A 15,162-nucleotide genomic window follows, 5' to 3' on the forward strand; every position below is an offset into this window, starting at 1 on the left:
CACACAATTACCATTTACATGGTACATTGGTTAAGAGCAATAGAGATCAAAGGAGAGCAATTTTTTACTACATAGGAGTTGCCAGTGTATATTATTAAACATGTCACGCTAAGTAACTGATGATGGGTACAGAGGCAGAGTGTTCCCATGGGAGAAACTTATTTCTTTCATAACATAGAGTCTTAGAGCAAAATGGAGTCTGTTTAGTCATTTCCCTTGGAGTCTGGCCTATAACATACTCATGGAGCCAGATCAGTCAGCCCACCACACTGCTTTCTCCTGGGGTTTGAATCATTTACTTCCTGTCTGCTAATTTAAATCTTTGCAGTCTTTCTAACTCCTTGGACCCATTGCTCCCTGCAGTCACAGTTCTTGACTCAGTTTTCCTCTGGGACATCTATATTTCACAGCGGGCAAGTGTTCCCATGGCCTAAAGTGTCTAACTCTGACATCACCTTAAGTGTAAAGAATTCCTTGAGGGTCCTCCTCCTGACTCCTCTTGGCTCCCACTGTCTGATGGCATCTGGAGCATGTGTGGTGCTCCACCACTGTGAGTCCTTGCCCCAAGACACATGGTTAGCAGCAGAACTGGCAACCAGCAGTGGAGGGGATGGTGGAACACCAGGAGAACCTGGTCTTGACGGCTTCTGCCACAAGCGGGCATTCCTGCCCCAATAAATACTTCACCAAATACTCTATAAGGATGGTGGGAGAGTATCTGAAAGGAATGAAAATTTCTGGTCAGGAGCCTGTCAGCCTGGAGAACACTAAGTGTTTTCACCCCTCAAGCTCTCCTTTGGGTGAGTAGGAGCCCGGAGAAGTGGGCATGCATGCAGCCACGCACTTGCGCGGAGACCTAGGTCCCAATGTTCTCATGTGGCACATTCCCGCACCACACTTAGGGGGCAGACCTGCGCTCACGCACTTCGCACACGCACCGCATACGTGCACTGCGCAGGGCGTGGGGAGAGTGACTGGTCCGGCACAGTGGCAGACGCTGTAGTGGGCCTGCTCGGGCGTGGTGGTGACTGGTGGAGAGGAGAGTAGCAAGAGCTAGGATGACGACTGGAAGATTGGGTAACTCCACCATTTCTCCCAGGTAGGGCCGGGGTCTTGTGTGTACGGTTTTCAAGGCGATGTCTCACCTGGAAACTTCTTACCTCCATGGGGTGTTTCTCTTTTCACCAGGGTTTCCAAGTTTGGGTTTTGGGGCTGAAACAAATCCCTCATTTTTCCTTCCATTCCCAGATATGATTTTCATGGGTGCACTGCGTTGGCTCTCAGGCAACTCCTCGCTCAGGTTCAGACCTGTCCTTGCCCCTCCTCTTAGGTAAGGACACTGCACAAGCTGTGCCTGTGGACCAGACCCTGACAGCTGTGTCTTCATCAGATGCCACTGTTTCCTAACATGGGAACAGAAACACGATTAACACAGAGTTAATTTTTTGTCTTTCTTTAGAAATTAAACATTCCTTTGCCTACAGAAGAAAAGAATGCAACGTTTAAGAAGGCATTGGCCCCTGGAGATACTTCCTCAGTGGAGGAGCTTCTGGATTCTGGTGAGAGTTAAGGGATAATGTCAACTGAACACAGTCTTCTAAGTTCACAAGCACTCCTTGTTTCAAGAGGCTTGTGCTGCTTTTATAATGAAAATGCAATCGACGTTAATATATCCATCATTCTAAATATCTTAGTTGACGTTGAGTTCTTCCTGCCTTAATTTTTTTGCCTTCTCATTGTGTGCCATGCTAATTAACTTACATCATTTCTTACAAATCATTCAAGAGGGCTATTCGGACTAATCCTACCCCACCCTGAGTTTTCTTTTTCAGCATTTACTTTACTGTAGTTTATATTTCTCAAGAATTGTTTCTAGTTGTAGTTATATACGTTGTAGTGATTTTTTTTTTTCTGTCCTGTAATTTTGCTTTTGGTGGGATGAGGTCTGAGCTTAGATATTATAAAAAAAAGCCTTGAATTATTTTTTCCAGCTTTATTGCCTTATTCAGTGTATTTCTTAGGAAAATTACTTAAACTTTTGGAGCATCTGTTTGTTTATGTAAAACATCACGATTCTGTCCTGGGTTCCATTTTGCTTTTCTGTTTCTTAAATATATTTTTTAAATTACCTTCACATGCAAATGTAAATTGTTGACTGTAAGGGTTCAAATTATGCAACAATATAACAGATATTTACCATCTAGTTATAGCTACACAACATTCTCACACAAAATAGGTGAGATTGTACATAGTAAGATGATTTTCTTCTGTGTTAGAGATGATATATGGTTTCTCAGAAAGTAAAATCTTTGGGAAACAAATTACTAACTCTGCCACTCAATGTCTCTGTAATCTTGACCCAGGTACAAACATTTCTATCCTTCAATTTTCTCCCTTGTAAAATATAGATGCATTTATATAAAAGGGTTGTTGGGGAGAGAGAGAATTGAAATGAGATAATGTGTAAATTAAAGGATGTAGAACATATAAAAATATACAAATGTTTGTTATTATTAGCAAATAAAAAATGTTGAACTTGGTAGTCAGGTAGTGTAACTTCATTTTCTATGTAAAGAATAAAATTGAATTCAATTTGAATAAGGAGAAAGAGGCCTGAATAACTAATATTAATGCATGTATAGTGTTAGTAGTGTTAGTTGGGAAAGAATAGGCAGAAATTTGTTTTAGAAAAGAAATTTGTCCTGGAAATAGTGGGATGAGATTCAATGAAGGTGATGGAGGCTCTTGAAGAAATAGAACTTGATATAATTGATAGCATATATGGGTTTTTGATTCTTTTGAAAGAACCTACTGCTAAGTAGTCAACCATTTGAAATTTGATTTTAATTACAAAATATTGAAAGGTAATTAAAAAAAACAATAACAAATGCATAGGAATAAAGTGGAAAGATATATTACCTTTTTGTCTCCACTCATACATCCTTACTGCTGTTTTGGGGTATTTTACTCTACATGTCCTCATTTAAGTCTTTAAAAACTATTTCTATTATTTTGCCTTTCAAAACCATTTTTGTTTTGAAACATTTCTACACCAGTCAGAACCTTTAATTAAAAAATGAAATCACACCAGGTGAGGTGCCACAATTCTGTAATCCCAGGGGCTCTGGGGATAAAACTGGATGATCATGAGTTCAAAGCCATCCTCAAAAACATAGTAAGGCCCTAAGCAATTCAGTGAGACAATATAAAAAAGGGCTGGAAATGTGTCTCAGTGGTTAAATTGTTAAGCACCTGGTATTTGGAAAAAAAACAAAAACAAAAAGGAACAGCTATTTTTAAATTTGAAGATGTCTCAAGTGTTTGTTATTTTTCTGTATACTAATATTTTTAGTTCTTCATAAAGTATTTTACATAATCAAGAATGGTATAGAAACCCCCCCACAATGAGTTGATCACTTTCCTACAGTTGTTGAGTATCATTCCTATGAATATCTTTATGTTTTTATGATATATGTCTATATCCAAAAACAATGTAGTGTTAGAGTATTTTGAACTATATAATATATTGTATTAATCCTTATAAGATACCTGCTTTAAACACTATACCTAGAACTTAATATTAATATTAGAGGTGATGATTGGTAAGAATTTTTATATCAAATGTTTTATTTATTTTTGTTTCATGTCTTTTCCTTTTTCTATATTTACTATCAAAATTCAAACAGTATTGTCAATAAGAAAAGAATGAGAAAGTTAGATTTTTCTGAACTCTTTCATATGCTTTCAGTTGTAGCAATTTAAAGAGAAAAATTTAAGAGTTGACAAGTTGTGATAGCATTTTATGTATGTACTGAGATGGTTAAGTACTTTTTTCTCTCAATGTTTTTCATCTGCCTTATACCAATTAAAGTGAGACAATTGGTAATTGGAGATATATAGTTTTTAGGTGACTTAATGTTTCAACAGAAAAAAGTGATCCCTGCCCTAAGTTTATATTTTCTAGGTGATATTACCTTCATCTTTACAAGTGGAATACATCAGAGTCAAAGATAATACAATTTGTAAATTATACAGTGTTAAAGCCAAGTCCATATTCAGTGATGCTTCATATATAATTTTTTCCTTCTTTGAAACAAAAATATTTTTCTTATTGAGATTACCAAACTCTACTTAGGTTGATATGTTAGGTTGAAGAGAGAGGTTGCCATTAAAATCTCTATCTCCTTGTAGAAAAGTTTTTGCCTAAATGTAATGGATTGTGTTCATTGCCTTACTGTATCCTTAGCCTTGTATTACATCTTTTATGTTCCTCCTCAGTCCTAAAACAGTTCCGTCTTTTTGTATATAACCAAATTTATCCATATTATTAGGGAAAAACATAATTTCAAGAATTTTTACCATTACATTATTAAGGACTTTAAGGTCAACTTGTTCTTGTCCTAGTTACTATCTATCCCTATATCACTCTGAAACTTTTTTCTACACCTAAGTCCTGATATGTCATCTGTGAAGAGAATTCTGACTCACTACTTATTATTCATTCTTCTAAGGTAGAACCTGATAGTCTTTTTGATTTCTTCTTTTTTTCACTCCTTGTCAAAGTAATGTTAAATTCTGATGATCCTACCTTTGAATGTCCTTTTGTTATATACACCCTGCCCCACCCTGCTCATGCCTTCTCTCTCTCTGTCTCCCTCTGTCCCCTTCTCTACCTCTCCCACTCACTCCTCCTTTCTTCCTACCTCTCTCTTTTCTCTCTCTCTCTCTCTCTCTCTCTCTCTCTCTCTCCCTGTCCCTTTCCCTCTGCCCTTAAATTGATGTTTATAAATTGGTCTCCCTACATCCTGCCCCATTCTCAACAGTGATATATCTGTGCTATCTTTATAATACATATAGAATGATGTTAATCCCTAGATCACAAAGTATAGTTTGTATTTCATAACATGGCTTTCATAATCTTTCCTAAACCTGCCTTTTTAGCTCCTTGTTTTATCTGGTCACCCATGGGTAAGTTTTGTGTTGAAGAGAAAGTTAGGATATCTTAGGGAAATATGTGGTATTAGCAATCTTAGATATGGCCCAAGTGTAATATTCTAACTTAAAACACATTCCCTGTCTGAAACCATTCCCAGCTCCCCTAGAGAGAAAGAAATGGCATAGAAAAACCTATTATATTATAAACTATTTTATATTTATATTGATAAGGTCAGATAAAGTCTCAGAACATAGCACATATAGTGAAACTTAAGTTAGCAAGTTTGTTAGTCACAATATTACTATTTTTCTAAGGTCATTATTACCAAGAAAACCACTTATAGAATAAACTATATTTTGTATGTTTCTATGTGTATATATGTTACACACACTGTAGTGAAGGTCTTTCTTGTTGTCTTTTTTTTTTTTTTTTGATGGTGGGACTTTTAAAAGCTTGTTTTTGTGTGGACAGGCATTAGTGTACATTCCAGCTTTCGATATGGATGGACCCCTCTGATGTATGCTGCTAGCATTGCCAATGTAGAGATGGTTCGGCTCCTTTTGGACAGAGGTGCTAATGCAAGCTTTGACAAGGGTAAGATGTTTGAGAAAACTTAACTGGTTATGTCTGCTGTGATTCTTTTAATCCTAACCAGCAATTAGGCAAGGAGAAAAAAGTTAAAGCAGTTTGGAAAATAACCTATTAGTTGAATTTTATAAATAATCTGCACAAATTAGAAGCCTAATTCAAAAAACTCCTTGCACAAAGGTAGATTCTAGATATGTTTTCTTTATAGCATATAGTTATGTACTTGTAACTTCTATAGTAGATTTGGCTATTTTTAAAGAAAAAAATGTGTTGAAAAAATCAAAAGACTGAGAATTTTTGGAAAAGTACTTGAAAATCAGTTTATGAAATTGTAAACTCAACATTGAATTATATCATGTAAAGTTGTTTCAAAAGTAGTTTATTTAATATATTTATTTCTGCTTTTGTTAGTAAATGATTTCCACTCAATAGTACTTTGAATGTTCTTAAAGAGCAAAAGCATATATTTTCAAATCCAGCTTGTTATATTGATTTAGCAAATCACTTTTTTTTTGCAGTCCTTGCAATTAAAGCCAGAGTACTCTACCACTAAGCTACATCCTCATTCCTTTATATTGTTTTATTTCATGACAAAGTGTCACCTAGGTTCCAAGGTTGACCTCAAACTTGAGATCCTCTTGCATCAACCTGCAAGTCACTGGGATTATACACATGTGTACCTGGTTTAACTTGTTTTTAATAGGTAGTTGAATTCACTTCATGATTAATGTATAGGTGTTATTTTAGAGTTAACTTTCACATTCTTTTTTTGTATGTTCATTAGGTATTTGTAAAACCCTCCCTTTTTTTATATATATTTTCAAAAATTTCTCTTAGTTTCATGTTTAAGAAGGTTTTTTATTTTGTTGTTTAACAGTATCACTCAATGAAATATATATGTAAGAATGGCATTTTTGAAAGGATAGAAAATATTCTGCACAAAATCTTCTTTTTCTGCTTCTCTTTGTAATTGGAGGTATACTCACAGTTTTAAAACCTTTCATATTTTTCTTAGAATGTACACATAAATGCTTTTATGTGTCTGATAGCACAAGTCAGGTAAAGTGGGTAGGTATTAACTCATACTTTTAACTTAGATCTAATGAGATATTAAGACATCACTGAAGTCACAGTTTTCAGTCGCAGAGCTGGGAGTAGAATTTTATGGTCTGTAGTGAACCACTAATATAAACTATGGCTATAGTGACCTTTTGAATTTCTGGGTTATTACTTGAGAAATTGGTTTTGCTTTTTTTCTGTCTACCCACTTCCCCATTGATACCATAGGAACTAAGGGAAGAATAGTTTCAGTGTGAGTTTAGAGAGATTAAGTAGACCAGGACTGAAAAGGAAACAATGAATATGGCTGTTGTGTCAGTTTTATTAGGGAGGCTATAAGATAGATTTCAAGATCTGTCAGATGGGTGAGAAGTAGAGAAGTGAACCAGAGAGTACAGCTCATTTTCCAATCATAAGTTGAGCAAGGAAAATTTTAATCTGCCAAAAACTGTTCATAATCAGGCAATATAGCAGAGTCATGTGCTTCACCACTTCATTGTCTTGAGGAAAGAGAATAGGGGAAGTAAGTTAAGAAGTGCATTTTATATATAATATGAAGAGGAAAGGGATCAATCCCTGATCTCATGTTTTGGTGACTTAATCTTATGAGTGAGATTTCAGGAGATTTTGTAGAATTTGAGAGTACAAAAAATATATAGAATATTTTAAAGGTAAGGAAGTCAATTAGATATACTTTCTAAAGTATGAGGACTTTTCCTGGCTTGGTTATTGTACATAAGCAGACTGTTTTGATGACTGCATGCTCTGCTTGTGGCTCTGAAGAACAGATCTTTAAGTTTGTAGAGCTGCTACTTTCAAGAAACCCTGATCCAAATGTTACTTGTAGGTAAGAGCCTTACTGTTGGTTCAACATGTTGAAGATACTTTTATCATCTGTTAAACACTTCATAATATGAATTTTTAAAAATCATAAACAATGTTTGTTTACTTGGCCAAATACTTGATGGATGAAATTAGGTCATAAGTTCCTAGTTCCAATTATATAGGAGTACCAAGAGAAGTTGACCTTTCACCTTTTACTTTTAAGAATAATATTATACACTTTGGACAGAAAAGGAAAAGAGTACATCAAACAATGATTTTCTGTGAATATACTCAAAGGAATATGATGATCGAGTTACAGAAGTAAAACCTATTAAGTACTTTCTCTATGTAAGAAGTTTTACACAAATAGTATGAAAACATATTTAAAGGTTTCTATTTGCCTAAGATTTTAGCAATTGATTATACATAGAAAACAAACAAAAATGTACCTTGCATCTGTTGAAATATCTATAATAATAAAAATGAATACTTTATGTGTCTTTAGATAATTACCAGATGAAAAAGACTTTGCTCTAATTGAAATGATTTCAAGGGTAGTCTGTTCTGCTGCCCAGGGGCAATTTGGTAGTGTCTAAAAGGATTTTTGATTGTCACACCTTTAAGACATTATTAGCATTTAGTGGATTAGGTCAAAGGGGCTGTTAAATCTTCTATAGTGTGTGGGACAGCCCTCCAAAGAATACAAAACCCAAAATGACAAAGTTGAGAAATCCTGATTTAGTATGAAAAAGGCCAAGTTTTAATACAGTAAACAATCAATATTTAAACAACTAAAGATTAACATTAACTGGAAAAAAATTCTCTCTATATAATGTTAGCACATAAATTCACAGGAATTTTAATTGTCATTAATGATATCCCTAATGAGGTATAAGTTTTGAATCCAGTTGCAACTTAAAATCAGGGCATGTACTTCATGACATTAACTGAAGTACACTTCCAGATGTGTTGTGATTTTGATTTATGTGTTTCAAAGTAGCATAAGATAAGATGTGCCTCTCAGGGTTCAATGGAAAATTAGTTTTTATTGATGTACCTCAGTTTTTAAAATTTCTTTCGCTACTTCTCCAAGATATTATAGGTAATCAAGTCTTTACCATCTCACTCACTTACCATCTTCTAAATTCTGTATGAGAAGTTAAGCAAGACATTATCATAGGCATTAGATTATTTTTCCTCTCAAGAAGTATATGGGATCTTTCAGACACATAGGATATATCTGGAAAAAGATTTCATTTGAATTAAAATAACATGATTATTATCTCATGATAAAATATATAAAGCAATCGTACCATAAGGCAATTTTAAAGCTGAAAACCCAAGAAAAGCTAGTGAATTTGAAGAAGCACAAGATTTAGACTGGTATGTCATCAAATAAAATACATAATTTTACAGCATCATTAAAGAAAGCTGTCTATTTAATTAACAGATATGAGAAATAACTTCAGAAATAAACTTTCAGCTACTTTGTCTTGTTTAATGTTCAGAGCTTGAACCAATACAGTAACTGAATTATGTTTTCTTTGTAGTCCTGAAAAGAAAATACCTCATGGCAAATAGTGATTTTTAACCTGCAGTTTTTTTGAGGATAGCATTAAGTGATTATACAATGGGGTAGGGAAAGCATACATCAATATGAAAGGGGACAAAAACATCTCAGGACTCAAGAATACAGTGAAATTGGGAAAATTTTATAGACAAATTATATTATTACTAAGTTTCATATAAAATGTGACAAAATATGCATTAGGGAACCACTATTCAGATATCAGGGAGAAAAATACATCTTTAGATGAGTTTCCTTTCATTCTGTTGACGTTCCCTTCTGTTGAGCAACTCTTTTACTGAGAAAAATATCCTTTCCAGAAAAATAGCACAAGTGAAGAGTTAACCATACAGCTCATAGTTTTCATGAAAGCTGCTTGGCCAAATATTTACTAGTTGCAAAAGACATTGAACACTAACTTCTTTCAAACCAAAATGAGACCCATATTATTTTCTCATAAAGTGAAAGTAATAGCAGTCTTAGTGGTCAATCTCTATACTAGGAAATGAAGTCCCAGTTCTGATATGTAAAAGTAGCATGTAGCTGGATCCAAGATGGCGGCCTAGAGGGTGACTGCACCCCCAGTCGCTCCAGATCCCAGGAGTTAAGAAGGGGAGGCATTGAGAGACTCGGACTGAAATAGAGCCACAGGTGAGTCTGCCCACTGGGTAAAGCTCGGCCTGGGTGGCAGGCCCAGATAGAGGTGGCTTATCGGAGCCGGGCAGGGCAGCTAGAGTCATCCACAGGCAGCCCTGCGCACTCCGGCGGTGGGCCCTGCTCACACAGCCAGCTTCTCTAGGTTCTCGGAACAGAACTGGCCCGCTAGTGAGAGCCTTTCTGACCAGAACAAGCTCCGAGTCCCGGAGCCAGTGCAGTGCAGCGTACACGGGCACACAAGCAGCTTCAGGGACCAGGATAGGGCAGTCAGAGACCTCCCCAAGTAGCCTGGACCCCTGCGGTGGGAGGTGCCTTTCAAGGCTAGCTTCTCAGACCAGACCGCCCAGTGAGAGGTTTTCTACATAGAACCAGCCACAAGTCCCTGAACCAACGGAGAGCTTCGATCCACAAGCAGCCTCTGGGATCAGGGCAGGGTAGCCAGAGACCTCTTCAGGCGGCTCTGCCCACTCCAGCCGCAGGCTCTCTTCACGGGGTGATCCAAGATGGCGGCCTAGAGGGTGACTGCACCCCCAGTTGCTACAGAACCCAGGAGTTAAGAAGGGGAGGCATTGAGAGACTCAGACTGAAATAGAGCCACAGGTGAGTCTGCCCACTGGGTAAAGCTCGGCCCGGGTGGCAGGCCCAGATAGAGGTGGCTTATCGGAGCTGAGCAGGGCAGTTAGAGTCTTCCCAAGGTAGCCTTCCACACTCCGGCAGTGGGCTCCTCCCACACGGCCAGCTGCCCGGTGCAGGCCCACAGTGAGAGCATTTCTGCACAGAACCAGTTCCAAACCGTGGAACCACTAGGGGGCTAGGGGCAGTTTTCTTTGGATGCACTGCTTTATCAGATTCCTCCAAGACATCAGGCTACTGAAGGCTGGGAGGTGATACACTGGAAATCTACAGGGACACTATAAGCCAATAGCAGAAAACTGCAATATCTCAGGGTCCCACTGACAGCTGACCAATATGAGAAAACAAGGGAAGAAAATGTCCCAAACAAACCTAGATACTACATCAATAAAACCCAGTGACAGCACAGCAGAAGAAATGTCAGAAAGGGAGTTCAGAATGTACGTAATTAAAACGATCAGGGAAGCTAATGAGGAGATGAAAGAGCAAATGCAGGCATTGAAGGAGGAGATGAAAGAGAAAATGCAGGCATTAAATGATCGCACCAATCAACAGTTAAAAGACCAAATGCGGAAAGCAAGAGATCATTTCAATAAAGAGTTAGAGATACTGAAAAAAAAAAACAAACTGAAATACTTGAAGGAAACAATAAACCAAGTTAAAAACTCCATAGAAAGCATAACCAATAGGATAGAACACCTGGAAGACAGAACCTCAGATATTGAAGAAAAATTATTTAATCTTGAAAGCAAAGTTGGCCAAACAGAAAAGATGGTAAGAAATCATGAACAGAATCTACAAGAATTATGGGATACCAAGAAAAGGCCAAATTTAAGAATTATTGGGATTGAGGAAGGCTTAGAGAAACAAACCAAAGGAATGAACAATCTATTCAATGAAATAATAACAGAAAATTTCCCAAATCTGAAGAATGAAATGGAAAACCAAGTACAAGAGGCTTATAGAACTCCAAACATACAAAATTACAACAGACCCACACCAAGGCATATTATTATGAAAATACCTAACATAAAAAAAAAGACAGAATTTTAAAGGCCGCGAGAGAAAAGAATCAAATTACATTCAGAGGGAAACCAATAAGAATATCAGCAGATTTTTCAATCCAGACCCTAAAAGCTAGAAGGGCCTGGAACAACATTTACCAAACCCTGAAAGAAAACGGATGCCAACCAAGAATCTTATACCCAGCAAAACTTACCTTCAAATTTGACGATGAAATAAGATCCTTCCATGATAAACAAAAGCTAAAGGAATTTACAAAAAGAACGCCAGCATTACAGAACATTCTCAGCAAAATATTCCATGAGGAAGAGATGAAAAACAATGATGAAAATCAGCAACAGGAGGCGCTAGCCTAAAGGAATAGCCAAATAAAGGAGAAACCAAATCATGTCACAAACAAACATGAGTCAATTGACTGGGAATACAAATCATATCAAAATAATAACCCTGAATGTCAATGGCCTGAATTCATCAATCAAAAGACCCAGACTGGCAGATTGGATTGAAAAGAAAAATCCAACAATATGCTGCCTGCAAGAGACCCATCTCATAGAAAGAGACACCCATAGACTAAAGGTGAAAGGATGGGGAAAAACATACCATGCACACAGACACAGCAAAAAAGCTGGAGTATACATCCTCATTTCAGATAATGTGGACTTCAAACCAAAACTAGTCAGAAGGGATAAAGAAGGACATTACATGCTGCTTAAGGGAAGCATAAATCAGCAAGACATAACAATCATAAATATCTATGCCCCGAACATTGGCTCAACCATGTATGTCAAACAAATCCTTCTCAATTCCAGAAATCAAATAGACCACAACACAATAATACTAGGCGATTTTAACACACCTCTCTCACCACTGGATAGATCGTCCAAACAAAAATTGAATAAAGAAACTATAGATCTCAATAACACAATCAACAATTTAGACTTAACGGACATATATAGAATATACCATCCAACAAAGAACAAATACACTTTCTTCTCAGCAGCACATGGATCCTTTTCTAAAATAGACCATATTTTATGCCACAAAGCTACTGTTAGCAAATACAAGAAGATAGAGATACTACCTTGTACTCTATCAGATCATAATGGATTGAAATTAGAAATAAATGACAGAATAAAAAACAGAAACTTCTCCAATACCTGGAGATTAAATAATACACTAGTATATGATGAATGGATAACAGAAGACATCAGGAGGGAAATAAAAAAAATTCTTAGAAGTAAATGAGAAAAAAGACACATCATATCAAAATCTCTGGGGCACTATGAAAGCACTACTTAGAGGAAGATTTATTTCATGGGGTGCATTCAAAAAAAGAAGTAGAAATCAACAAATAAACGACTTAACACTACAGCTCAAAGCACTAGAAAAAGAAGAGCAGACCAATACCAAAAGTAGTAGAAGACAGGAAATAGTTAAAATCAGAGCCAAAATCAACGAAATCGAAACAAAAGAAACAATTGGAAAAATTAACAAAATAAATAGTTGGTTCTTTGAAAAAATAAATAAAATTGATAAACTCTTAGCCACACTAACAAAGAGAAAGAGGGAGAAAACTCAAATTACTAAAATTCGGAATGAACAAGGAAACATCACAACAGACACTAGTGAAATACAAAACATAATTAGAAGCTATTTTGAAAATCTATACTCCAACAAAACAGAAAACCTCAAAGACATCAACAAATTTCTAGAGACATATGAATTACCTAAACTGAACGAGGAGGACATACACAACTTAAATAAACCAATTTCAAGCAATGAAATAGAAGAGTTCATGAAAAGCCTACCAACAAAGAAAAGTCCAGGACCAGATGGGTTCTCAGCCGAGTTCTACAAAACCTTTAAAGAAGAGCTCATTCCAATACTTCTCAAACTATTCCATGAAATAGAAGAGAAGGGAACACTCCCAAACTCGTTCTATGAGGCCAATATCACCCTGATACCTAAACCAGACAGAGACACATCGAGGAAAGAAAATTTCAGACCAATATCCTTAATGAACATCGACGCAAAAATTCTCAACAAAATTTTAGCAAATCACATACAAATATATATTAAAAAGATAGTGCACCACGATCAAGTGGGTTTTATCCCAGGGATGCGAGGTTGGTTCAATATCAGGAAATCAATAAATGTAATTCACCATATCAACAGACTTAAAGTTAAGAATCACATGATTATTTCAATAGATGCTGAAAAAGCATTTGATAAAATACAGCATCCCTTCATGCTCAAAACACTAGAAAAAATTGGGGTAGTGGGAACATTCCTTAACATTATAAAGGCAATCTACGCTAAGCCCATGGCTAATATCATTCTAAATGGTGAAAAACTGAAAGCGTTCCCCCTAAAAACTGGAACAAGGCAGGGATGCCCTCTTTCACCGCTTCTATTCAACATCGTCCTTGAGACTCTAGCCAGAGCAATCAGACAAACCAAAGAAATTAAAGGAATACGAATAGGAAAAGAAGAACTCAAACTATCCCTGTTCGCTGATGACATGATTATATATTTAGAGGAACCTGGAAATTCCACCAGAAAACTTTTAGAACTCATAAGTGAATTCAGTAAAGTAGCAGGTTACAAGATCAATGCTCATAAATCCAATGCATTTTTATACATAAGTGATGAATCTTCAGAAAGAGAAATTAGGAAAACTACCCCATTCACAATAGCATCGAAAAAAATAAAATACTTGGGAATCAATATCACAAAAGAGGTGAAAGACCTCTACAATGAGAATTACAGAACACTAAAGAAAGAAATTAAAGAAAACCTTAGAAAATGGAAAGATCTCCCATGTTCCTGGATAGGCAGAATTAATATTGTCAAAATGGCTATACTACCTAAAGTGCTATACAGATTCAATGCAATTCCAATTAAAATCCCAATGATGTACCTTGCAGAAATAGAGCAAGCAATTATGAAATTCATCTGGAAGAATAAAAAACCTAGAATAGCTAAAGCAATCCTCAGTAGCAAGAGCGAAGCAGGGGGTATTGCAATACCAGATCTTCAACTCTACTACAAAGCAATAGTAACAAAATTGGCATGGTATTGGTACAAAAATAGACAGGTAGATCAATGGTACAGAATAGAGGACATGGACACAAACCCAAATAAATACAATTTTCTCATACTGGACAAAGGTTCCAAAAATATGCAATGGAGGAAAGATAGCCTCTTCAACAAATGGTACTGGGAAAACTGGAAAACCATATGCAATAGAATGAAATTAAACCCCTATCTCTCACCCTACACAAAACTCAACTCAAAATAGATCAAGGACCTCGGAATCAGACCAGAGACCCTGCATCTTATAGAAGAAAAAGTAGGTCCAAATCTCCAACTTTTTGGCTTAGGATCAGACTTCCTTAACAGGACTCCCATAGCACAAGAAATAAAAGCAAGAATCAACAACTGGGATAGATTCAAACTAAAAAGCTTTCTCTCAGCAAAGGAAACTATCAGAAATGTGAAGAGAGAGCCTATGGAGTGGGAGAATATCTTTGCCAACCATACCTCAGATAGAGCGCTAATTTCCAGAATCTATAAAGAACTCAAAAAACTCTACACGAAGAATACAAATAATCCAATCAACAAATGGTCTAAGGAAATGAACAGACACTTCACAGAAGAAGATGTACAAGTAATCAACAGATATATGAAAAAATGTTCAACATCCCTAGTAATAAGGGAAATGCAAATCAAAACTACCCTAAGATTTCATCTCACCCCCATTAGAATGGCGATTATCAAGAATACAAGCAACAATAGGTGTTGGCGAGGATGTGGTGAAAAAGAAACACTCACACATTGCTGGTGGGGTTGCAAATTAGTGCAGCCACTCTGG

At 36.4% G+C, this 15,162-nt stretch overlaps 1 pseudogene; it reads left to right on the forward strand.

Moving 5' to 3' along the window:
* Positions 1–15,162, forward strand: part of LOC124975625 (ankyrin repeat, SAM and basic leucine zipper domain-containing protein 1-like) — a 62,415-nt pseudogene that overhangs the window by 22,069 nt on the left and 25,184 nt on the right.

The sequence above is a fragment of the Sciurus carolinensis genome, unplaced genomic scaffold (genome assembly GCF_902686445.1).
Source record: "Sciurus carolinensis unplaced genomic scaffold, mSciCar1.2, whole genome shotgun sequence".
NCBI classification, from domain to species: Eukaryota; Metazoa; Chordata; class Mammalia; order Rodentia; family Sciuridae; genus Sciurus; species Sciurus carolinensis.